This window comes from Gorilla gorilla, chromosome 8 (assembly GCF_029281585.2).
Source record: "Gorilla gorilla gorilla isolate KB3781 chromosome 8, NHGRI_mGorGor1-v2.1_pri, whole genome shotgun sequence".
NCBI lineage: Eukaryota > Metazoa > Chordata > Mammalia > Primates > Hominidae > Gorilla > Gorilla gorilla.
Genome location: NC_073232.2, coordinates 109,003,524 through 109,030,001, shown reverse-complemented (window position 1 = coordinate 109,030,001; position 26,478 = coordinate 109,003,524). Strand labels below are relative to the sequence as shown.

General features: G+C 43.7%; 1 non-coding gene across 1 annotated transcript; it reads right to left on the bottom strand.

The window, feature by feature from the left end:
• Positions 1–14,106: 14,106 nt before the first annotated feature.
• LOC115936070 (U6 spliceosomal RNA) lies at positions 14,107–14,213 on the bottom strand. The gene has a single exon (XR_004071655.1). It is a non-coding gene; the product is annotated as a U6 spliceosomal RNA (small nuclear RNA).
• Positions 14,214–26,478: the final 12,265 nt, after the last annotated feature.

Here is a 26,478-nt window from a genome sequence, read left to right as displayed (position 1 = left end):
TTAGTACAGATGGAGTTTCACCATGTTGGTCAGGCTGGTCTCGAACTCCTGACATCAAGTGATCTGCCCGCCTCAGCCTCCCGCTGGGATTACAGGCGTGAGCCACCACGCTCAGCGATTTTTACAACTTTTAAATGCTAAAAAAGAATACACAATTTTATGGCCTTTATGTCATTTTTACTTCCATCAGCAGCGTGAGACTGTATCAGCACAGTATCATCAAATATTATAATTAAATTATTCTTGCTTTTTGGCTAATTTAACAACACCACTTTCCAAACAAAAACAAGTCATACCTTTCTTTATTTAAAAAAAAAAAAAAAAAATGGCACACCAGGCGTGGTGGCTCATGCCTGTAATCCCAGAACTTTGGGAGGCTGAGGCGGACGGATCACCTGAGGTCGGGAGTTCGAGACCAGCCTGACCAACATGAAGAAACCCTGTCTCTACTAAAAATACAAAATTAGCCGGGCATGGTGGCACATGCCTGTAATCCCAGCTACTCGGGAGACTGAGGCGAGAGAACCGCTTGAACCTGGGAGGCGGAGATTGCAGTGAGTCGAGATCGTGCCACTGCACTCCAGCCTGGGCAACAAGAGCAAAACTCCATCTCAAAAAAAGAAAAAGTGGAGGGTTGAGAATATGCAGCAAGAGTCAAAACGGAGGCTTAAAGGGTCAGTATCAGAGAGACACTGCCCGTGTTGTAACAGGCAAGTCATGGGGATGCAGAGAGGAAGGAGGAAGGGCTTATGGAGTGTTGTGGGCAGGGGTCATGGTAAGGGACTTGGGAAGAGGGCAAGGCATGGGCTGGGAGTCAGGGAAGCTGGAAGATGTCACTCTTACCCTCTCATCAGAGCCACTTAATAGGTCTGCTAAAAGGTGTCTCAAGAATCATGAGACATCTGGTAGCTCATGGGTTAAAAAGTTCACATATGTATGCATTATGGACTTAGAACTTGCTTGTGAAAAAAAAAGAATTGGAAGAAGTGTATTTTTACATATTTTCAACAATTTTTTTTTTTTTTTGACAGTGTTTGTCTCTGTCGCCTAGGCTGGAGTGCAGTGATGCAATCACAGCTCACTGCAGCCTCCACCTCCTGGGCCCAGGTGATTCTCCCACCCCAGCCTCCTGAGTAGCTGGGAGTACAGGCACGTGCCACCACGCCTGACTAATTTTTGTATTTTTTTTGTGTGTATGTGAAGACAGGGTTTCACCATGTTGCCCAGCCTGGTCTTGAACTCCTGGGCTCAAGTGATCCGTCCGCCTCAGTCTCCTAGAGTGCTAGGATTACAGGCATGAGCCACTGAGCCCAGCCATTCAATAATTATTTTTTTTCCAGAAAAAATATGGGTCATAAAGGTGTGGAGAAAGGAAGAATAAATGGGAGATAATTTTGATCTCCTATAGATAATGAGGTTATTATATTTGGGCACTAACTGAGCTCTGTGAAAGAGAAAGGGAAACCAGGTCTATTTGCTGAAGCAAGTAAGGGCCCAGAATCTAAAGCTTCATGTAGGTTAATACAGTAGTGCCAGGATTCAGAATGCAGCTGCTGTAATTTGCATTTCTTGATTACTATCAATTATGGGCCTTTTAAGATATTTCTGTTTACTATTAATTCTCCTAATGCAAATTGTCTGTTCTTTTGTGCATTTATCCACTGGGTTCTTTTCTTCTTCTTCTTCTTCTTTTTAATAGCTAGAATAAGACCTTTCTATGAACTCTTTTCTTCCCTACTAATCCTTTGCCATATTTGTGATGAATGTACTTTTTTTTAAGACAGGGTCTCACTTTGTCACCCAGGCTGGAGTGCAGTGGCACAATCATGGCTCTCTGGAGCCTCGACCTCCTGGCTTCAAGTGATTCCCCCATCTCAAGCCCCCAAATAGTTGGGACCATAGGTCTGTGACACCATGCCTGGCTAATTTTGAAATTTTTCTGTAGAGTCTGGATTTTGCCATGTTGCCCAGGCTGGTCTTGAACTCCTGAACTCAAAAGATCAGCCCTCCTCAGCCTCCCAAAGTGGTGGGATTACAGACATTAGCCCCTGCACCTCCCCTATTTTTAAAATCTGATGTCTTCTTATCTTAATTTTGCTTAATTTTTAAGGTGTAGAAATGAAAAATTTTGCATATTTGAATGTCTGGCTTTAGTGATACTTTCTGAGTTGAGAAATTTACCAATCCTTCACAGATTTGATAAATAATCCATTCTCATTTATTTTCGATTTTATTTAATGTGACTTTTATATTGAATACTTCAAACCATCTGGAGTTTCTTTTTGCAGTATGTTGTTAAGATAGAAATCTGATTTAATTTCTTCCCCAAATTACTATCCAATTATTCCAGCACCATTCAAAGAAAATGCCCTCACCTCAGGGTTTTTAAAGCTTACAGTATCATATAATGAATTTATATTTAGTGGTGTCTATTTCTGGATTCTCCATTTTGTCCACCACTGTGTGCTGCTTTTCTTTTCCTTTAAATTTTTTTTTTTTTTTTTTTTTTTTTTGCCATTGCTACATTGTATTCCCTCCCACTTTTGTTAGATAACCGCATATTTAGAAGAGAAATTATCCAGGGCACTCACGGCAGAATCCTATTGTGATAGTTCTGGTTTTTTTTTTTTGGACATCTGTTAATATATAACAAATCCATATGATAATATGTACATTTAACAGATAAAAGTACTACTTGTTTATTAGTATAAAAGTTATACGTGCTTTTCACAAAGTTTTTGTTAACGACTTTATTATTGAGATATGATTCACATAGCATACAACTGACCCATTTAAAGTGTATAATTCAATAGCTTTTAGTATATTCACAGATATGTGTAATCGTCACAATAAATTCCAGAATATTCTCATTACCCCAAAAAGAACCTTTGCACCCTTTAGCCATCATCCCCCAATGCCCTCATTTCCTTGGTCTTGGGCAACCACTAATCTGCTTTCTACTTTCTGTCCATAGATTTGCCTATTTTGGACATTTCATAAAAACGGATTCATAAATTGTGGTCCTTTGTGACTAGCTTCTTTCACCTAGCATAATGTTTGCAAGGTTCATCCATGTTCAGTTCAGCATGTATTAGTATTTCATTTTTTAAAGAAAAGATAGAAATGAAGTCTTGCTATGTTGTCTGGGCTGGTCTTGAACTCCCAGCTTCAAGCAATCCTCCCACTTTGGCCTCCCAAAGTGCTGGGATTACAGGTGTGAGCCACAGTGTCTGGACTTCATTTCTTTTTATTGCCAAATAATATTCTGTCGTATGGAAATACTACATTTTATTTATTCATTCATCAGTTGATGGCTATTTGGGTTATTTTCACTTTTTGGCTATTAAGAATAATGCTTCTGTGAATATTAATGTACACATTTTTGTGTGAACATAGGTTTCCATTTCCCTTAACTATACTCCTAAGAGTGGAATTGCTAGACCATGTTGTAAAAATTTTTAAACACAGGATTGCATAAAGTAAGAGTCATCTATACTGCCCCTCAACATCTCCTTCCCTAAGTCAGTCAAGTACTTTAATATTTGGGAGCATATCCTTCTTTGTTCCCAGGATGCACATATGTACCCCTCTTTTTCTGCTTGTTTTCACTATTCTTTCTTTACTTTCTTAAAAAATTACTTTCTCTTTTCCTCCTTCCCTTCTCTTTCTTTCTCTCTTCTTTAATGAAAATGGAAAGGAACCCAGTGGAGGAAAGATCATAGCCCAGGGGCACAGCCTACCCTGCAGACCATACATTATTTTGGTCTAGTCTCCTGCTGAGAGCTTTGACCCATCGAACAGAGGAGAGAGTGTAACAGAGAGACTGTGGCCCTTGCTCTCCCCTTCACCATCCCCTCTGCACCTCTATAGGTAATCACCACCATGCTGAACAAAATCATTACATGTAGCAGAAGAGACATTCCTGGGCAATGCTTAGTCTTCCTCACCACCCTCCACCCACCCTTGCTAGCATAGGGTTAGAGTTAGGAGTTAAGTTTGCAAAGGAAAGTTGATATTTATAAAGAAAAATAAAACAAGTGCCTGTTTGTATCATTGTCAATCATACCTTTTACATTTATCCAATATTGCTACCATAGTGACCTCTCTTACCAATTCTAATGGGTTTTAGTTGCCTCTCTTGACTTTTCTAATACAATTATATCTCTGACAACAGCTTCTATTTTTTCCTTCCTGTATTTTACCTCAGTTACTTTGCTTATAGCACTAGAACGGTGTTTCTTTCCCCCTCCCCTCCCTTCCCCTCCCTTCCCCTCCCCTCCCCTCCCCTCCCCTCTCCTCTCCTCTCATTTCACAGAGTCTCGCTCTTGTCGCCCAGGCTGGAGTGCAGTGGGGCGATCTCAGCTCACTGCAACCTAAACTTCCTAGGTTCCAGTAATTCTCCTGCCTCAGTCTTCCAAGTAGCTGGGATTACAGGCGCACGCCACCACACCTGGCTAATTTTTTGTATTTTTGGTAGAGACAGGGTTTCACTATGTTGACCAGGCTGGTCTCAAACTCCTGACTTCAAGTGATTTGCCTGCCTCAGCCTCCCAAAGTGCTGGGATTGCAGGTGTGAGCTACCACACCCAGCCTAGAACAGTGGTTCTTAATTCTATCACATTTATAACAAAGAATATGTAACAATACTTTTAATAATCTAAAATGAAATTTGTAGGCAATATAAGCCACTGAATCTCATAATTTCTAAACCGTAAGTATTATGCTATAAGGTAATAAGGACTTAAGGAGAACCTAAGGAAAAGAATTCTATAATAAGATAGTATTATTCCAATATGTAAATGTTAGGGACGGAAATATACTAACAGCCATAATGAAGCTGTCAGAGATACTTCTATCTATGTCCATTACCACTGGGAATGTGACAACACAAATTTAGACTGATACTAGGCTACTCAGATATCTACCATGGTGCTACAGGTACAAGATTTTTCCAAATGCTCAACAACTTTTGATACAATTTGGAAAAAGCAAAGTACAATATTCTCTTACACTATGCGCTAGTTTCATTCTTGGAATTTTTTCAGTGTATTATTAAATCCTTGCAAAGGACTTAATCCTTGAATTCATATGTAAAATATCAGCCCCCTGATCATTATGATAACTAAATATGCTCCCACATTCTTCCAATACATTTCCTAGAAGGTATATATGTATACATCTCTAAGGGTGTATGTACCTCCCCTGTAGAGACCCAGTGGTGATTCCAGAATGATACTGCAGTACAGTGCTGAGTCATAGATGTTAGCAGGCACTTGTCATTAAAATGCCTGTTTCACCATTCCCTGTGATGTTTGGTCTTGGTTTCTTTTTCTTTAATTAAAAAAAAATTTATTTTAACATTTTCTTGGATACCAACACTCTTGGTTTCTGATGGATAATCTTCATCACGTTAAAGAAGTTTTCCCTTTCTTTCTCTTTCTTTCTTTCTTCCTTTCTTTCTCCTTCCTCCCTCCCTCCCTCCCTTCCTTCCTTCCTTTCCTTCTCTCTTCCTTTCTTTCTTTCTCCTTCCTCCCTCCCTCCCTCCCTTCCTTCCTTTCCTTCTCTTTCTCTCTTCCTTTCTTTCTTTTTTCTTTTTTGACAGAGTCTCACTCAATCACCCAGGCTGGAATGCAGTGGCACAATCTCAGCTCACTACAACCTTCTGTTGCCTGGGTTCAAGCAATTCTCATGCCTCAGCCTCCTGAGTAGCTGGGACTACAGGCATGCGCCACCATGCTCGGCTAATTTTTTTGTAATTTTTAGTAGAGATAGGGTTTTGCCACATTGGCCAAGCTGGTCTTGAACTTCTGACCTCAGGTTATCCACCCACCTCGGCCTCCCAAAGTACTGGGATTACAGGCATGAGCCACTGTGCCTGGCCAGAAGCTATTATTAGTTTCTCTTCATTGTTTTTGTTTCTAGAACATGAGTTTTAACCTTTATTAAATACCTTATTAGCACCTATTGAGGTGATCTTAGGGTCATACTCCTTTATTAACAGAATGATTTATATTAATAGTGTTTCTAATATTTATTGCAAAGTTTTTTTTTTTGTATTTGAGATGGAGTCTTACTCTGTTGCTCAGGCTGGAGTGCAGTGGTATGATCTCAGCTCACTGCAAACTCTGCCTCCCAGGTTCACACCATTCTCCTGCCTCAGCCTCCCGAATAGCTGGGACTACAGGCATCCACCACCACGCCTGGCTAATTTTTTGTATTTTTAGTAGAGACGGGGTTTCACCATGTTGGCCAGGATAGTCTGGATCTCCTGAACTCGTGATCCGCCTGCCTCGGACTCCCAAAGTGCTGGGGTTACTAGGTGTGAGCCACCGCCCCTGGCCTATTGCACAGTTTTAATGTAAATTATAGTAAATTAAAATAGCTAGAAAATCAAAACCACCTGATTTTGTTTACTTTCCACATTTTTCTTAATATTCTTGCTTATGTATTCTATTTTTAATCATTTTTGAGGAATAATTTCCATAACATGAAATTCATTCACTTAAAGTATACACTTTGACTAATTTTCACAAATTTGTATTACATGTAATAACCACTATAGCCAAGACATATAATGTTTCCATTAGTCTCTAGTTCCCTCATGCTCTTTTTTTTTCGTTTTTCTTCTCTCTCTTTTTTTTTTTTAATAGAGAGAGGGTTTCACCATGTTGCCCAGGCTGGTCTTGAACCCTGAGCTCAAACAATCCTCCCGCCTCAGCCCCTCAAAGTGCTGGGATTACAGGTGTGAGCCACCGTGCCAGGTCTATCTCATACTTTTTTTTTTTTTTTTTTGAGATGGAGTGTCATTCTGTCACCCAGGCTGTAGTGCAATGGTGCAATCTTGGCTCACTGCAACCTCCGCCTCCCTGGTTCAAGCGATTCTCCTGCCTCGGCCTCCCAAATAGCTGGGATTATAGGTGCCTGCAACCACGTCCGGCTAATTTTTGTATTTTTAGTAGAGACCAGGTCCATGTTGGCCAGGCTGGTCTGAAACTCCTGATCTCAAGTGATCTGCCTGCCTCAGCCTCCCAAAGTGCTGGGATTACAGGCGTGAGTCAACTTTATAGCCCCAGGCAACTGTAGATCTGCTTTCTGTCACTGACTGAACAGATTTTCTTATAGTTTCATATAAATGGAATCATACACTATGTACTCTTTTGTCTATCTTCTTTCGTTCAACGTGTTTTTGAGATACATCCACTTTTTGTTGTTGTTGTTGTTGTTTGTTTGTTTTTTGAGATGAAGTCTTGCTCTGTTGTCCAGGCTGGAGTGCAGTGGCACGATCTCGGCTCACTGCAACCTCCGCTTCCCAGGTTCGAGTGATTCTCCTGCCTCAGCCTTCTGAGTAGCTGGGATTACAGGAGCACACTACCACACCCAGCTAATTTTTAATATTTTTGGTAGAGACGAGGTTTCACCACGTTGGCCAGGCAGGTCTCAAACTCCTGACCTCAAGCTATTCGCCTGCCTCGGCCTCCCAAAGTGCTGGGATTATAGGGATGAGCCACTGCGCCTGGCCTCATCCATGTTTTGTGTACATCAATAGTGCATCCTTTTTATTACTGATTAGTTGGTATTCCATTGTAAGAATGTTTTTATTTTTTATTTTAATTTTATTTATTTATTTATTGATACAGAGGCTCACTCTATTACATAGGTGGAGTGCAGTGACACGATCTTGGCTTACTGCAGCTTCTGCCTCCCAGGTTCAAGCAATTCTCATGCCTCAGCCTCCCGAGTAGCTGGGATTACAGGTGCACACCACCAAGCCTGCTAATTTTCAGTAGAGACGGGGTTTTGCCATGTTGGCCAGGCTGGTCTTGAACTCCTGATCTCAAGTGATCCGCCCGCCTTGGCCTCCCAAAGTGTTGGGATTACAGGCGTGAGCCACTGCACCCAGCCTGTTGTAAGAATATATCACAGTTTTTTAATCTGATGAACATTTGGGTTGTTTCCAGCCTGAGCTATTATGAATAAGGCTGCTGTGAACATTCATGTATAAGTCATTGTGTGAATACAGGTTTTCATTTATCTAGGAGTGGACTGGCTGGTTCGTGTGTTATTTAACTTTATAAGAAACTTACCAAACTAATTTTCAAAATGGTTGTACCATTTTGCATCTCTACCTGTAGTGTGGATTAAGGCCTAACTTCTGCTTTCATAAAGGTCATCATCCCCAGAATAGAGCTCGGTCCACCTCTCCCAATCTTTTCTTTTTCTTTGTTTTCTTCTCTTTGCCTTTCTTTTTTTCTTTCTTTCTTTTCTCTCTCTCTCTTTTTTTTTTTTTTTTTTTGAGATAGCATCTTGCTCTGTCACCCAGGCTGCAGTGCAGTGGTGTGATCAGAGTTCACTGCAGCCTGAACCTCCCAGGTGCAAGTCATCTTCCTGCCTCCACCTCTCAAGTAGCTGGGACCACAGGTGAATGCCACCATGCCCAGCTTATATTTATTTATTTATTTATTTGAGACAGAGTCTCTCTCTGTCACCTAGGCTGGAGTGCAGTGGTATGATCTCAGCTCACTGCAACCTCTGCCTCCCGGGTTCAAGTGATTGTCATGCCTCTGCCTTCTAAGTAGCTGAGATTACAAGTGTGCGCCACCACGCCCAGCTAATTTTTGTATTTTTAGTAGAGACGGGTTTTCATCATATTGGTCAGTCTGGTCTTGAACTCCTGACCTCAAATGATCTGCCCGCATTGGCCTCCCAAAGTGCGGGAATTACAGGCGGGAGCCACTGCGCCTGGCTCCAGCTAATTTATTTTTATTTTCTGTAGAGACAGAGTCTTGCTATGTTGTCCAGGCGAATCTTTGCTTTTCTATGAATGAGTGGGTGCCTAAGTTTGAGAGAAGGAAGTGGGGGTGAGGGGTGGGGTTGTCCATAGAGTATGCTGAGTTTTACGGCAGCCCCGTTTGTGGGCATTTCCTGGGCAGGGCAGTGGCATCTGACCCTTTCAGACCATGGGACAACAGCTCCAAATTCTCACCTTGGTGGTTGATTCATCAAGTACTGAACAAAGGAAAATACTAAAAGATTATTGAAAGGGGAAGTGGCTAGAATGGGCCCATTGTCACGTGTGTGAATGACTCTTTGTGCTTGTCTTTTACCGGATGGGAATCCTTATCTGCTTTCTGTTTTCGATATTTGTCAGAGAAATGTGTCTAGGGCTTCATCCTTTCCCTTCCCATAACCTTTTACCTCAGGTTGCAGCCAAACAGGAACCAGAAGTTCTGCTGTCAAAAGGGGAAGAAGAAAAGGTAATGGTGACTCTCCCCAGACAATAAAAACTCACGTACAACTGGTTTAAAAGTAACACAGCCTAGTGAAGCCAGACTCACCGACAGAGCCTGGGTCTTCAGCAGTTAGACAAGTTGGCCAGGAGCACACCAGGGCAGTTGGGAGCAGGGAGAGCAGACAGCCCTTTACTGTCATCCCCTTCAAAGATGCCCAAGGACATGCCCAGCCCAGGCTGGTCCACTGACAGCAGTGGGGATGGAAAGGCCCAGGGCTTTCTGAGGGTCCATTTACCTCCCAGGCTGTCCGAGCATCCGGACTTTTCCCTCTGTCCTTCCTTCCACAGGCAGCGCTTCCAGGAGCACTCCCTGGTAAGCATGCATCGCACACACATAATTCCTTTTTTTTGTTTGTTTGTTTGTTTGAGAGAGGGTCTCACTTGGTTGCCTGGGCTGGAGTGCAGTGGTGTGATCACGGCTCACTGCAGCCTTGACCTCCTGGGCTCAAGCAATCCTTCCACCTCAGCCTCCCGAATAGCTAGGACTACAGGTATGTACCACCATACCCGGCTAATTTTTCTATTTTTTTTTTTTAAAGATGGAATTTCGCTCTTGTTGCCCAGGCTGGAGTGCAGCTGGAGTGGTGCAATCTCCGCTCACTGCAACCTCTGCCTCCCAGGTTCAACCAATTCTGCCTCAGCCTCCTGAGTAGCTGGGATTACAGGCATCCACCACCACATCCGGCTAATTTTTGTATTTTTGTATTTTTTTAAGTAGAGATGGGGTTTCATCATGTTGGCCAGGCTGGTCTCGAACTTCTGACCTCAGGTGATCCACCTGCCTCGGCCTCCCAAAGTGCAGGGATTACAGGTGTGAGCCACTGCACCAGGCCAATTTTTGTATTTTTTGTGGAGATGGGGTTTTGCCATGTTGCCCAGGCTGGTCTCGAACTTCTGGGCTTAAGTGATCTGCCCGCCTTGGCCTCCCAAAGTGCTGGGATTACAGGTGTGAGCCACCATGCCCAGCCGTGCACACTTAATTCCTTCTCAGAGTTTGCTTCCTGGGGAGCACAACTGGGACAATTACTTAGGGAAAAAAGTAAGCAGTGAACTTCTATGATCCTATTTGTGTGACGAATATATATATACTTCCAAATGCGTAGAAAATTTGTGGAACCACAAAAAAGGTGCTGTTAACAATAGCCACCTTCAAGGATGAGGTCTGGGATCTTTTGGGATGAGGAAGGTGTGGCTTTATACTCTTTACCATAAACATGAATTACTTTTTCTTTTATCATTACAAAAGCCTTTTACTTCTGAAGAGGCATGCAATCGAAATATGAATAGTTGTCATAGCTGCTGTTTGTGGAACATGTTCTACATACCATCTATTTCAGCACGCATTCCCTAGTCCTCACAGTGATGCAAAGAGGTGGATGCCTGATTACACCATTTTGCAGATAAGGACACTGAGTGTCAGAGATGCCAAGTGACTGGTCCAGGAGCATTGGTTACCAGGCAGAGGAACTGGAATAGACTTGGGCTGTCACTCCAAAGTTCAGGTTCTTTCTGAGCTTAATCAAGATGTGTGTCTTTCTGTCAGCCCAAATGATACCTTATGTTCTAAGCCAAGAATATGGTATGGGGGAAAGAGCAAATTACTGGGAATTGAGCAAGCTTCTGTTCCTGTTGCCATCATTAGCTAAGTGACCTCTGTGACATTTATTTATTTATTTATTAGAGACTGGGTCCCACTATGTTGCCCAGGTTAATCTCAAACTCCTGAGCTCGAGAGATCCTCCTGCCTTGGCCTCCTGAAGTGCTGGGATTACAGGCCTGAGCCACCATGCCTGGCTTCTCTGTACCATTTATTGTCTCTGTGCTGCACTCACCTCATCTGGAAAATTCCCAAAGGCAGTTTGGTGTAGAGACAGAACCAAAAAGCTCTGGGGTTGACATAGCTGTATCCCTCTATTTACTGTGTGATTTTTAGTAAGTTACTTAACCTTTCTGAGCCTCAGTTTTCCATTCTCTGAAGAAGAGAAAATGGGTTATAAGACTCAGGGTTGTTATGAGGGTTAAATAAGATAGTGTAACAGCACTTATTGTATTCTAAGCACTCAAAAAAAGAACTCTCTCCTCCTTGAAATGTAAACTTTGATTTTGGGGGTAAAGAAAAACTGCCCATAGTTTTAGTATAAGTAACAACACCCAATTTGATGAAGAAAATATGTTTAATGTATGTGAAAGGACTGGTTTGGGATTCTTTTATGGTTTAGCAGAAGAAAGAAACCATTTTTCTCATACCCATAGTCTAACTCCACACAGATCCACTGACAGATCTCCTAGGGGGATAGGCTGTCCTGGATGGGAAGTGAGAGAGCGAGAGGTCCCACCTGGAGAGTGTGAAGGGGAAAAAACGAATCCCTAGACTTGGGAAGAGTGATATTATTGTGGGCTGAATGGTGGCTCCCAAAAAGGTGGCCCACATCTTAACCCCTGGAACCCATGAATGTGACGTTATTTGTAAAAAGGGTCTTTGCAGATATAATCCCAAGGTGAGATCATCCTGGATTATCTGTTGGGTTTTTTTTTTGTTTTTTTTTGAGATGGAGTCTTGCTCTTGTCACCCAGGCTGGAGTGCAGTGGCACGACCTCAGCTTACTGCAACCTCCGCCTCCAGGTTCAAGTGATTCTCTTGCCTCAGCCTCCGGAGTAGCTGGGATTACAGGTGTGTGCCACCACACTTGGCTAATTTTTGTATTTTTTTTTTTTAATTTTAGTAGAGACAGGGTTTCACCATGTTGACCAGGTTGGTCTCGAACTCCTGACCTCAGGTGATCTGCCTGCCTTGGCCTCCCAAAGTGCTGGGATTACAGGCATGAGCCACCACGCCCAGGCCATCCTGGATTATCTGGATGGACCCTAAATCCAATGACAAGTGTTCTTATAAGAGACATAGAAGAGAGACCTGGGGAAAAGAGGTGATATGAGGAGGGAGGCAGAGATCTGAGTTATGCAGCCACAAGCCAAGGAACTCCTGGAGCCACCAGAAGCTGGAAGGAGCAATGAAGGATTGTCCTCCATGCCTTCAGAGGGAGTGCCGTCCTGCTGACACCTTGATTCCAGACTTTTGGCCTCCTGAATTGTGAAAGAATAAACATCTGGTTCAGGCCTGGTGGCTCATGTCTATAATCCCAGCACTTTGGGAGGCTGAGGTGGGCGGATTGCTTGAGCCCAGGAGTTTCAGACCAGCCTGGGCAACATGGCGAAACCCTATTTCTACAAAAAAAATCCCCCCAAAATTAGCCAGGTATGGTGACATGCGCCTGTAGTCCCAGCTACTTGGGAGGCTCAGGTGGGAGGATCACTTTGAGTCTGGGGGCAGAGGTTACAGTAAGCCAAGACTGCACCACTGCATTCCAGCTTGGGTGACAGAGTGAAGCCTTATCTCAAAATTTAAAAAAAAAATTGTGTAGTTTTAAGCCATGAAATTTGTGGTAATGTGTCACAGCAGCCACAGGGAACTAATACAAGTGGCATGGGACAATTTTAGTGGCAACTCTGGGAAAAGAATGAAGATTAAAAGACATCAAGAGAGGACCCATTCAACTAAATATGTAGCATCAGACAATAGGGATGCAGACCTCACACCGACGATGACATACTAACCTTCTGAAACCAAGTCACACAGAGAGGGAAGTAGGTCAGTAGAACCGACAGGATATCAGGGTAGGAAACCAAAGAGGCCGTGTTGCCTGAAGTGAGGGATGCTGGCCATCTCAGATCCTGCCCCAACAATGGCAAAATGGATCTCTCAAATGCTGGGAGATTAGACAGAGATATACAAAGAACGAGTACATTTCTGTTAGAATAGGAAAAAATAAAAAATAAAAGGGAAATGGTCAAGAGATAGGAAGATATAGCTTCCTCTCAAGGAGCCAATAGCCACTGGGGTGTGCTGTCTTCTCATGATCAAAGGTTTGAGAGGGATGACTCACAAGCCTCTACTGAAGGGTCTCACAGAGAAATGCACCAAAAAGAAAGGGTATGGAAGCAACTTAAGTGTCCAGTACCAGAGGACAGGTGAAATGATAGCACAGCCGCACAACAGGGCATGATGCAGCCACAATGCTGTGGATGAATGTTCACTCAATTGAAATATGTTCAAGACATATTAAGTGCAGAAAGCAAGCGTGAAACAGTAGGTACAATGTAATCCTGTTCCTCATATGTAAAATGCAGATGAAGGTAATAGTAGTTACCCTATAGAATTGTTACAAGCATTTGATTAATATATGCAAAGTGCTTGGCAGTACCTAGAACATGTAGATGCTGTACAGCATCACTGTTTTATCATCACTTATTTTTTTTTAATTCTTAACATTTTTATTTTATTTATTTATATTTAGACAGAGTCTTGCTCTGTCACCCAGGCTGGAATGCAGTGGTGCGATCTCGGCTCACTGCAACCTCCACCTCCCAGGTTCAAGTGATTCTCGTGCCTCAGCCTCCCAAGTAGCTGGGACTATAGGTGCATGACCCCATGCCCAGCTAATTTTTGTATCTTATTTTTGAGATGAAGTTTCACTCTTGTTGCCCAGGCTGGAGTGCGATGGTGTGATCTTGGCTCACTGCAACCTCCGCCTCCCGGGTTCAAGAGATTCTCCTGCCTCAGCCTCTCGAGTAGCTGGGATTACAGGGGCCTGCCACCACGCCCAGCTAATTTTTGTATTTTTAGTAGAGACAGGGTTTCACCATGTTGATCAGGTGGGTCTCAAACTTCTGACCTCAAGTGATCGGCCCGCCTCGGCCTCCCAAAGTGCTGGGATTACAGGCATGAGCCACCGTGCCCGGCCTAAAACAATTTTTTTTTTTTTGATATGGAATGCTTCGTGAATTTGCATGTCATCCTTGCACAGGGGCCATGCCAATCTTCTCTGTATTGTCCCAATTTTAGTATATGGGCTGCCGCAGTGAGCACTATCATCGCTTCTTTTAAGTATTCAGGTCCACTGTTCTGACCCTTGGGGGTCAATGTATTTTGTGATTCAAACTTTTTCAGATTTTACAAAGGTGCATAATTACGGAACATCCTTAGTGTGCTTGAAGTAGCAACTCACAACAGCCAAATTCATTAATATTTCTGCAGTGAAACATACGAGTATTCACATTAAGTGAGATAACTAAAGAATATAAATAGCACCACATCAGTTTGGATCAGGTGGTGCAGCCATATAAATTCACTACAAACTTGGAAAACAAACACAAAAACAAAACAACCTTGTGGTTCCAGGGATTTTTGCCTGGGGGAATTACAGATGAGAGACTGTCGACCTGTTTATATAGAAGCATCAGGAAAGCCTGAATGCATTGTCTTGTTACGGTGCTGCTGCTCACTGAGGAGACTGCGCCTTATTTTTATTTTTATTTTTGCCTTTTGACTTTGCTGTTTTAATTTTTCTGCACTGAGTATTAAATACTTTTTTGCCTATAGTTTCTTGAATTTCAATCGATTCAGATAAATGTAACACAAATTTAACCCAAGGAGAATATTGCGTTGCTCAGTGGACCTCAAAAAGATCATAGCCAGCATTGGGTTCACAATTTTCATTTGCATCTTTAAGAAAGTATATTTTTCTGGGGAGGCAGGGAACACTAAAGGAGATGGAGTGGGTTTTTCTATTCTTTTTCTTCTGTCTTTAAGCTGGTCCCACCAACACAGTCCATATCCAGAACTAGTTAATTCCTCAACTAGGGCTTGCTTTACCTCCCCTCCCCTCCCCTCCCCTCCTTTCTCTCTCTCTCTCTCTCTCTCTCTCTCTCTCCCCCTCCCTCCTCTTCTTTTTTGAGATGGAGTCTTGCTCTGTCACCCAGGTTAGAGTGCAGTGGCGTGATCTCGGCTCACTGCAACCTCTGCCTTCCGGGTTCAAGCAATTCGCCCACCTCAGCCTCTGGAGTAGCTGGGACTACAGGTGTGCGCCACCATGCCCAGATACTTTTTGTATTTTTAGTAGAGACAGGGTTTCATCATATTGGCCAGGCTGGCCTTGAACTCCTGACCTTGTGATCTGCCCGCCTCAGCCTCCCAAAGTGCTGGTATTACAGGCATGAGCCACTGTGCCCAGCCCCTCCTCTTTCATGATAAATATATATTAGTTTTACATTAAAAAGTAAAACAAGGCCAGACATGGTGCATTCTGCCTGTAATCCCAGCATTTTGAGAGGCCAAGGTGGGAGGATTGCTTGAGGCCAGGAGTTCAAGACCAGCCTGGGCAACATAGCCAGACCCGGTCTCTACCAAAAATGAACTGAGTTAGCTTGGCATGTTGGTGTGTGTCTGTAGTCCCAGCTACTCGGGAGGCTGAGGCAGGAAGATGGCTTGAGCCCAAGATTTTGAGGTGGCAGTGAGCTGTGATTGCATCACTGCACTACAGCCTGGGTGAGAGAGCAATACCTTATTTCTCTAAAGAAAAAAAATAAGGGAATCGGGCGTTGTAGCTCACGCCTGTAATCCCAACACTTTGAGAGGCTGAGGTGGGTGGATCACCTGAGGTCAGGAGTTTGAGACCAGCCTGGCCAACATGATGAAATTCTGTCTCTACTAAAAATATAAAAATTAGCTGGGTGTCGTGGTGGGCGCCTGTAGTCTTAGTTACTCAAGAGGCTGAGGCAGGAGAATTGCTTGAACCCAGGTGGCAGAGGTTGCAGTGAGCTGAGATCGCACCACTGCGCTCCAGCCTGGGTGACAGAGCGAGACTCTGTCTCAAAAATAAATAAACAAATAAAATAAAAATTTAAAAAAAAGTAAATCAGTAACCACAATAAACTGAAAAATAAATAGAATGTGGGGACAAGTGAGAGAAGTGTGTGTGGACAGGGGAAATGGGGGAAGAAGGACCCTGCAGGGACACAGAGGGGGTTTAGGGGAGGTTTTTAGGGAGTGAGCTGCCTCATGAGCCAGGAAGGAGATGTTGCTGGGCAGAGCTGCAGTCAGTGAGGCAGGGAGAGGTGGCTGTTCTGGGCGACTTTGCAGCTCAGGGCAGGCGCAGGGCCCAGAAGGGGAACGGGAAGTGTCAAAACATCCGTGGGACGCCCTGCTGAGTTCTCCAACCCTGAAACCTGGGACCCTTTCCTGTACAGCTTCTTGGGAGCTTGAACAATTTGAGGGAGGTGACATATCCAGGAGAAAATCTCAATGCACATATGTGAGGTCTTCTAGTCAACTGTCTATGTGGTTGAGGATTCCTCAGAATGATGAAAAACAAGCGCTAATAGAAGGACCTGTGCCTATATCTACATCATCTATGTCTATCTATATATTTATTTTAAATCATGAGCCTTGCCAGACTCGGATTGGCTGATGGTTGAGGGACTTCTGCCAGAGGGCTGGCCAACCTGGGAAAGGGAAGTGTGCCTAAGCTAATGGAGGTTACAGAAGAAGGGGTGGGAAAGGCTTGCAGAAATTCTAAATAGAAAAGGAGCTTTGGATTAGGCAAGTCATATGTGGACTTTAAGGACATTGGAAGGTGGAAAATGCCAGATGAGGAAGACATCATGTACACACAAAATTTATAGCCCCAAGCCCTGATCTCTGTTGTCAGGACCCAAGACCAATTGCTAGTGAAGGGACACAGAGGCGAGAGAGTCCCAGAGGAAGGAGACCCTCCAGGGAAGGGTTCAGGAGGCAACAGCTCCCTCACAGTTCACAGAGGAGCCCTCATACCCCAGCAAAGTCCATGGGCTGCCCAGGAGAGAAAGCTGATTTCTTTCCCACTTACCATGCGTAGGAGGACCCCCATGAGAATCTGGGCCTACCCATATGGCCAGCTCTTGGAGGCCTAGGACGGCCCAAGGGGCAAGGCTCAACAGAAGGTCAGGGCTGCCGAGTGTGTGTGACGGACCTATGACGTGTGACCTGGCAGTGACTCTTAAACTAGGCTTTGCGGTACCCTGGACCAAGGCAGTCTACAGCTAAAACAGGAGTCTTTTCTGCATTTGTAGATAGAATTATCTTAATTTTAAAAATATTATTTTGGCTGGGTGTGGTGGCTCACGCCTGTAATCCCAACACTTTGGGAGGCCGAGGCAGGCAGATCATCTGAGGTCAGGAGTTCAAGACCAGCCTGGCCAACATGGCGAAACCCCATCTCTACTAAAAGTACAAAAATTAGCCGGGTGTGGTGGCACATGCCTGTAATACCAGCTACTGGGGAGGCTGAGGCAGGAGAATCGCTTGAACCCAGGAAGCGGAGGCTGCAGTGAGCCAAGATCGCGCCATTGCACTCCAGCCTGGGCAACAAGAGTGAGACTCTGTCTCAAAAACATATTTTCTTTCTTTCTTTCTCTCTTTCTTTCTTCCTTCCTTCCTCCCTCCCTCCTTCCCTTCCCTTCCTTTCCCTTCCCTCCCCTCCTCTCTCTCTCTCTTTCTTTCCCTCCCTCCCTCCCTCCCTCTCTTTCTTTCTAGATGGAGTCTCTCTCTGTTGCCCAGGCTGGAGTGCAGTGGTACAATCTCGGCTCACTGTAGTAGTCCCCATCTTGGTGTAGAGTAAGTAGTTCCTGCGACTTGGGAGGCTGAGACAGGAAGATTGCTTGAACCAGGGAGGTTGAGACTGTGGTGAGTTGAGATGGCACTACTGTACTACAGCCTGGGTGACAAAGTGATACCCTGAAAAGAAAGAGAGAGAGAAAGGGAAGGAAGGAAGGAAGGAAGGAGGAAAATAGAAGAGGTGTCATCACTACTGATTTCATGGACATTAAAAGGATAATAAAGCAGCTGGGCCTGGTGGCTCACACCTGATCCCAGCACTTTGGGAGGCTGAGGCAGGTGGATCACTTGAGGCCAGTAGTTCGAGACCAGTCTGGTCAACATAGTGAAACCCCCTGTCTACTACAAATACAAAAATGTAGCTAGGCGTGGTGATGCGTGCCTGTAATCCCAGCTACTTGGGAGGCTGAGGCACGAAAATTGTTTGAACCCAGGAGGCAGAGGTTGCAGTGAGCTGAGATCACTCCAGCCTGAGCAACGAAGTGAGACTTCGTCTCAAAAAACAAAAAAATATTATGAACAAACTCTATGCCTACAAATTTGAAAACTTAGATGAAATTAACCAATTCCATGAAAGATACAAACTATTTTACTATCTTATATAGGCACAGTTCTGGGTGCCCTAAAACAATTGCAATGGTAACATCTAATATCACAGATCATAGATCACCATAACAGATATAACCATAAAATAAAGTTTGAAAGATTGCAATAATTATGAAAATGTGACACAGAGACACTAGTGATCACATGCTGTTGGAAAAACGTACCAATAGATTTGCTCAGTGCATGGTTGTCACAAACCTTCCATTTGTAAAAAAACACAAAATCTGAGAAGTACAATAAAGTGAAGTGCAATAACAGGGTATGCCTGTAACTCAAAATGGATTATAGATCTAAATGTAAAGCACACACCTATCAAAATTTGAGAAGCTCACATCAGAGAAAAGCTTGGTTACTTGGGTTTGGCTATTACTTTTTAGATATAACACCAAAGCACAACGCATGAAACAAGAAAATTGACAAGTTGGGCTTCATTAAAACAAAAAACTACTGCTCTGTGAAAGTTTGACACTGTTCAGACTGTAAAGACAAGCCACAGATTGGGAGAAAATTTCTGCAAGACATGCACCTGAGAAATAAAGAACTTGCATTCAAAATATACAAGGAACTCTTAAAATTCAACAGTAAAAAACCCCCAAACAGTCCGATTATAAAATGGACAAAATACCTAAATAGGCACTTCACAAAAGAAGATATACAGATGGCAAATAAGTATATGAAAAGATACTCAACACCATATGTCATTAGGGGACTGCAAATTGCTGTATAATTCAGCAATTGTGCTTCTAGGTATTTACCCAATTGTGTTGAAATTATGTCCACATAAAAGTCTGCCCACAGGCCAGGTGCTGTGGTTTATGCCTGTGATCCCAGCACTTTGGGAGGGCCAAGCAGGAGGATTGTTTGAGCCCAACGTAGCAAGCCTCTATCTCTACAAAAAGTTTAAAAATTAATAGTCCTAGCTACTCAGGAGGTAGGAGGATTGCTTGAGCCCAGGAGTTCAAGGTTTTGAGGTTGCAGCGAGTTATGATCCTACCACTGCACTCCAGCCTGGGCAACAGAGTGAGATCCTGCCTCAAAAAAACCCCTGAAAAACAAAAACTAACAACAACCCTCCACGCAAATGTTCGTAAGTACCTTTAATCACAATTGCCAAACAATCAAGCTGTCCTTCAATAGGTGGATAAACCAACTATAGTATATCCATACAATGGAATATTACTAAATGATAAATGAAGTGAGCTCTTAAGCCATGAAAAGACATGGAGGAAACTTAAATGCATATTGCTAAGTGAAAGAAGCCAGTCTGAAAAGGCTGCATACTGTATGACATTTGGGAAAATGCAAACTGTATTAGTCTGTTCTCACACTGCTATAAAGAACTACCTAAGACTGGGTAATTTATAAAGAAAATAGGTTTAATTGACTCACAGTTCCACATGTCTGAGGAGGCCTAAGGAAACCAAGTACCTTCTTCATAAGACTGCAGGAGAGAGAGAGTGCGCAGGAGAAACGGCCACTTCTAAAACCATCAGATCTTGTGAGAACTTCCTCATTATCACGAGAACAGTATGGGGGAAACCACCCCCACGATCCAATCACCTCCCACCAGGTTCCTCCCTCTACACATGGGGATTACAATTTGAGATGAGATTTGAGTGGGGATAGAGAGCCAAACCATATCACAAACTGTAGAGACAATAAAATGATTAATGGTTGCCAGGAGTTCAGGAGTGTTCAGGAAGGGATGAATAAATGAAGCACAGTGAAATTTTAGTGTGGCAAAATGATTGTTTGATACTGTAATGGTGGGCACATGACATTATACATATATCAAAACCCATGGAAGTATACAATACAGGGTAAATCTTAAAGTAAACTATGGACTTTAGTTAATAGTAATGTACCAATATTGATTCATTAATTGTAATAAACGTACTACACTAATGCAAGATGTTAAAAATAGGGAAAACTTTGTGTGGTGGGAGGGGTTATATGAGAAGCGGGCAGGATATATGGAAACTCTGTACTATCTGTTCTATTTTTCCTTAATTCTAAAACATCTATTAATTAAAAAACATAAATGTCTGAGAATAACCAATTAACAAAAAAAGAATGGGGATGGGGAGGGTTTACCTAACTAGATGTGGCTGAGACTAACCAGGTGCCTTTTAACATCTAAAGGACTTTATTTCCTTGCTTCCCTTTCAGATGGGAGTATAAATAAATCTGTTAGGTGAGAGTTTCAAAAAAGCTTTTAAAAAGGAGGCAGACAGTTGACCTGTGCCCTTTTGGCCCTTTCCTACTCTGTTTGCTTCCTACCTGGAATAAGGGACTTATGGCTGGAGATTCAGCAGCCATCGTGGAGCATGAGATCATAAGAGTGAAAACCACAGTTAAGAATATAATGGAAGAAGTCCGTTTCATGCGCGTCCATGTGAAGAGACCACCAAACAGGCTTTGTGTGAGCAACATGGCTGTTTATTTCACCTGGGTGCAGGCGGGCTGAGTCCGAAAAGAGAGTCAGCGAAGGGAGATAGGGATGGGGCCGTTTTATAGGATTTGGGAAGGTAATGGAAAATTACAGTCAAAGGGGGTTGTTCTCTGGTGGGCAGGGGCGGGGGTCACAAGGTGCTCAGTAGGGGAGCTTCTGAGCCAGGAGAAGGAAATTCACAGGGTTAATCACTCAGTTAAGGTGGGGCAGGAACAAATCACAATGGTGGAATGTCATCAGTTAAGGCGGGGCAGGGCCTTTTCACTTCTTTTGTGATTCTTCAGTTACTTCAGGCCATCTGGGCGTATACGTGCAAGTCACAGGGGATGCGATGGCTTGGCTTGGGCTCAGAGGCCTGACATTCCTGTCTTCTTATATTAATAAGAAAAATAAAACAAAACAGTGTCGAAGTGTTGGGGCGGCGAAAATTTTTGGGGGGTGGTATAGAGAGAATGGGCGATGTTTCTCAGGGCTGCTTCAAGCGGGATTAGGGGCAGCGTGGGAACCTAGAGTGGGAGAGATTAAGCTGAAGGGAGATCTTGTGGTAAGGGGTGATATTGTGGGGATGTAAGAAGAAACATTTGTTGTATAGAATGATTAGTGATGGCCTGGATATGGTTTTGTATGAATTGAAAAACTAAATGGAATAAGAGAAGGAGAAAAACAGGTATAAAAGGACTAAGAATTGGGAGGACCTAGGACATCTAATTAGAGAGTGCCTAAGGAGATTCAGCATAGTCCTGCCAGCAAAGATTATTTATTTACTTCAAGAGTTTAGAGTGGCAGTTTGGGGATAGCACTGGGAGATATCAGCTGTGATGGCTTGGAGAAACAGTGTAAACCGGCAGTGTAAACAAGAGCAGGGCATGTATGAGTAGTTGAGAATGGTGAATAGGAGTATGACTAACAGATGAGGATGAAATTTGGGCTTGACTGAAGTAATGGGGGCTGTCTGTGAAGCTTTGCAGCAGTACAGCCTAGGTAATTTGCTGAGCTTGATGGGTGTCAGGGTCAGTCCAAGTGAAAGTGAAGAGAGGCTGGGATTAAGGGTGCAAAGGAATAGTAAAGAAAGCATGTTTGAGATCTAGAACAGAATAATGGGTTATAGAGGCAGGTATTGAGGATAGGAGAGTATATGGGTTTGGCACCACGGGGTGGATAGTCAAAACAATTTGGTTGATAAGGCGCAGATCCTGAACTAACTTGTAAGGCTTGTCTGGTTTTAGGACAGGTAAAATGGGGGAATTGTAAGGAGAGTTTATAGGCTTTAAAAGCCCATGCTGTAGCAGGCGAGTGATAACACGCTTTAATCCTTTTAAAGCATGCTGCGGGATGGGATATCGGCGTTGAGTGGGGTAAGGGTGATTAGGTTTTAATGAGATGGTAAGGGGTGCATGATCGGTCGCCAAGGAGGGAGTAGAGGTATCTTATACTTGTGGGTTAAGGTGGGGGGATACAAGAGGAGGACGCAAAGGAGGCTTTGGATTGGGAAGAAGGGCGGCAATGAGATATAGCTGTAGTCCAGGAGTAGTCAGGGAAGCAGATAATTTAGTTAAATTGTCTCAGCCTAATAAGGGAACTGGGCAGGTGGGGATAACTAAAAAGGAGTGCCTAAAAGAGTATTGTCTAAGTTGGCACCAGAGTTGGGGAGTTTTAAGAGGTTTAGAAGCCTGGCCGTCAATACCCACAACAGTAATGGAGGCAAGGGAAACAGGCCCTTGAAAAGAAGGTAATGTGGAGTGGGTAGCCTCCGTATTGATTAAGAAGGGGACGGGCTTACTTTCCACTGTGAGAGTTACCCGAAGCTCGGCGTCCGTGATGGTCTAGGGGGCTTCCGAGGTGATCGGGCAGTGTCAGTCTTCAGCCACTAAGCCGAGAAGATCTGGGAAGGAATCAGTCAGAGAGCCTTGGGCCAGAGTTCCAGGGGCTCTGGGAGTGGCTGCCAGGTGAGTTGAACAGTCCGATTTTCAGTGGGGTCTCACACAGATGGGACGCGGCTTATGAGGAATCCCAGGCTGCGGGCATTCCTTGGCCCAGTGGCCAGATTTCCGGCACGTGTAGCAAGCTCCTGGGGGAGGAGGTTCTGGAGGAACGCCTGGCTGCTGCGGTTCAGGCGTTTGGAAGTTCTTGTGTGCTGGAGATGTGGCTGGGGTTTGTCTCACAGTGGAGGCAAGGAATTGCAACTTTTTTCTGTTATTGTACACCTTGAAGGTGAGCTTAATTAAGTCCTGTTGTGGGGTTTGAGGGCCAGATTCCAATTTTTGGAGTTTTATTTAATGTCGGGAGCAGATTGGGTAATAAAATGTATATTGAGAATAAGATGGCCTTTTGACCTTTTAGGGTCTAGGTCTGTAAAGCGTCTCAGGATTGCTGCCAAACGAGCCATGAACTGGGCTGGATTTTTATATTTGATGAAAAAGCCTAAATGCTATCTGATTTGGGATAAAGAAAAAGGAGCATTAACCTTGACTATGCCTTTGGCTTTTTAAGAGTAAATTGCTGGGCAGGTGGGGGAGGGCTAGTCATGGAACGAAACTGTAAGCCGGACCAGGTGTGAGGAGGGGAGGTGATAAAAAGATTATAGGGTGGAGGAACGGAGGCTGAGGAAGAATTGGGACCTAGCTCGGCCTGGCAAGGAGCAGCCTGGGGAGGAAGAGAGAGGTCAGATGAGTCTGTAGAAAAGGAAGATTAGAAAGACTCAGCGACGCTTGGGGTTGGTACTGAGGGGACAGGCCGGAGGGAAAGAAGGAAGATTTGGGACGAGTTGCACTGGGCAAGGAGACTAGGAAGGGACTGATGTGTAAAAGAATGCCTGGACGTCAGGCACCTCAGACCGTTTGCCTATTTTACGACAAGAATTATTTAGATTTTGCAGGATGGAAAAATTCAAAGTGCCATTTTCTGGCTATTTGGAACTACTGTTGAGTTTGTATTGGGGTCAAGCGGCATTGCAGAAGAAAATAAGGCATTTAGGTTTTAGGTCAGGTGTGAGTTGAAGAGGTTTTAAGTTTTTGAGAACACATGCTAAGGGAGAAGAAGGAGGAATGGAAGGTGGAAGCTTACCGATAGTGAAGGAGGCAAGCCCAGAGAAAAGAGTAGAGACACGGAGAAGGGGTGGGGGGTTCTTGCACCAAATTTCATGCGCGTCCGTGTGAAGAGACCACCAAACAGGCTTTGTGTGAGCAACATGGCTGTTTATTTCACCTGGGTGCAGGCGGGCTGAGTCCGAAAAGAGTCAGCGTAGGGAGATAAGGGTGGGGCCGTTTTATAGGATTTGGGAAGGTAATGGAAAATTACAGTCAAAGGGGGTTGTTCTCTGGTGGGCAGGGGCGGGGGTCACAAGGTGCTCAGTGGGGGAGTTTCTGAGCCAGGAGAAGGAAATTCACAGGGTTAATCATTCAGTTAAGGTGGGGCAGGAACAAATCACAATGGTGGATGTCATCAGTTAAGGCGGGGCAGGGCCTTTTCACTTCTTTTGTGATTCTTCAGTTACTTCAGGCCATCTGGGCATATACGTGCAAGTCACAGGGGATGTGATGGCTTGGCTTGGGCTCAGAGGCCTGACAGTCTGGGCTCCTGATAAGCATGGCTCTTCCATGCCAATCCTGGGCATCCTATATCAGACTTATTTTTGTTTGTTTTGAGACCGAGTCTCACGCTGTTGCCCAGGCTGGAGTTCAGTGGCAAGATCTCAGCTCCCTGAAACCTCCACCTCCTGGGTTCAAGTGATTCTCCTGCCTCAGCCTCCTGAGTAGCTGGGACTGACTATAGGTGTGCACCACCACACCTGGCTAATTTTTTTGTATTTTTAATAGAGACAGAGTTTCACGTGTTGACCTGGCTGGTCTAGAACTCCTGATCTCAGGGGATCCACCAGCCTGGGCCTCCCAAAGTGCTGGGATTACAAGTGTGAGCCACCACACCCGACCCTGTATCAGACTTCTTTTACATGAAAGAAATAAAATTGCTTCTTGTGTAAACCTCTGTTATTTATATCTGTTGCTAGCAGTCAAACATAATTCAACCTTGTATACTACATCATAAAACTTACTACAATGCTATTATAATAAAAACTATATGTATATATATATAGCACAGAAATAAACAATACAAGTAGAATCTAATAAGGAATCCAGAAACAAATTCAAATGGGAGCTTGATATAAATAAAGATGACATTTCATTCAGAGGGGGAAGGATGGTTTACTTAATATATGGTGCTAGCAGAACTGACTAGCCATCTGGAAGAAAACAGTTACACTTCTACCCCACTTCATATGCAAAAATAAACTCCAGATGGATTAAAAGCCTAAATGTAAAAAATAAAAATATTAGATACAAATGTAAGAAGTTGTTTATAAAATTGTAAAGTAAAAAAGACCTTCTGAAGTAGAAGATGAAACTCAGAAACCCTAAGAGTCACATCTAACAATAAGTCACGCATCACCTTTGAAAAATTAACATATTTATATAGTGAAAGAAATAATAAGTCAGGAGACAAATGATAGGCTAGAGTAAATACTTAGAAAATATATGACAAAGGAGAAAAGTTGCTAACATACCTTAGCTCTTACAAACCAATAAAAAAAAAACAGACAATCAATCCAATTAGAATTTGGCAAGCATGTCCCCAGGCACTTCCAGAAAAAAAATGCAAATCATAGGCAATATGAAATGATTCTTGGCTGGGTGCGGTGGTTCACGCCTATAATCCCAGCACTTTGGGAGGCCGAGGCGGGAGGATCACGAGGTCAGGAGATCAAGACCATCCAGGCTAACACGGTGAAACCCCGTCTGTACTACAAAAAGACAAAAAAATTAGCCGGGCTTGGTGGCGGGCGCCTGTAGTCCTAGCTACTTGGGAGGCTGAGGCAGGAGAATGGCGTGAACCGGGAGGTGGAGCTTGCAGTGAGCCGAGATTGGGCCACTGCACTCCAACCTGGGTGACAGAGCAAGACTCCGTCTCAAAAGAAAAGAAAAGAAAAGATTCTTAATCCCACTGGTATTCAAGGAAATGCTAATTAGCATAATAATGAGCATAACTTTTTTTAATCCATCAGATTGGCAAAAAAAAAGAAAAGATTAGTGAGACTATTGATATAGGTGTGGAATGAGAATTTCTTTCTTTTTTTTTTTTTTCGTGAGATGGAGTGTCGCTCTGTCGCCCAGGCTGGAGTGCAGTGACGCGATCTCAGCTCACTGCAAGCTCCGCCTCCTGGGTTCACGCCATTCTCCTGCCTCAGCCTCCCAAGTAGCTTCTTCAGGCTCTCTGGGAAGTATTATAATAATATATATTTTGAAGTGCACATATCCGTTGATCCAGCAATACTGTTACAGGAAAGGAGTCCCGATCCAGACCCCCAGAGAGGGTTCTTGGATCTCGGGAAGCAAGAATTCAGGGCAAGTCCATAGAGTAAACTGAAAGCAAGTTTATTAGGAAAGCATAGGAATAAAAATAGCTACTCCATAGACAGAACAGCCCCGAGGGCTGCTGGTTGCCCATTTTTATGGTTATTTCTTGATGATATGCTAAACAAGGGTGGATTACTCATGCCTCCCCTTTTTAGACCATCTAGGGTAAGTAACTTCCTGAGGTTGCCAAGGCATTTGTAAGTTGTCATGGTGCTGGTGGGAGTGTAGCAGT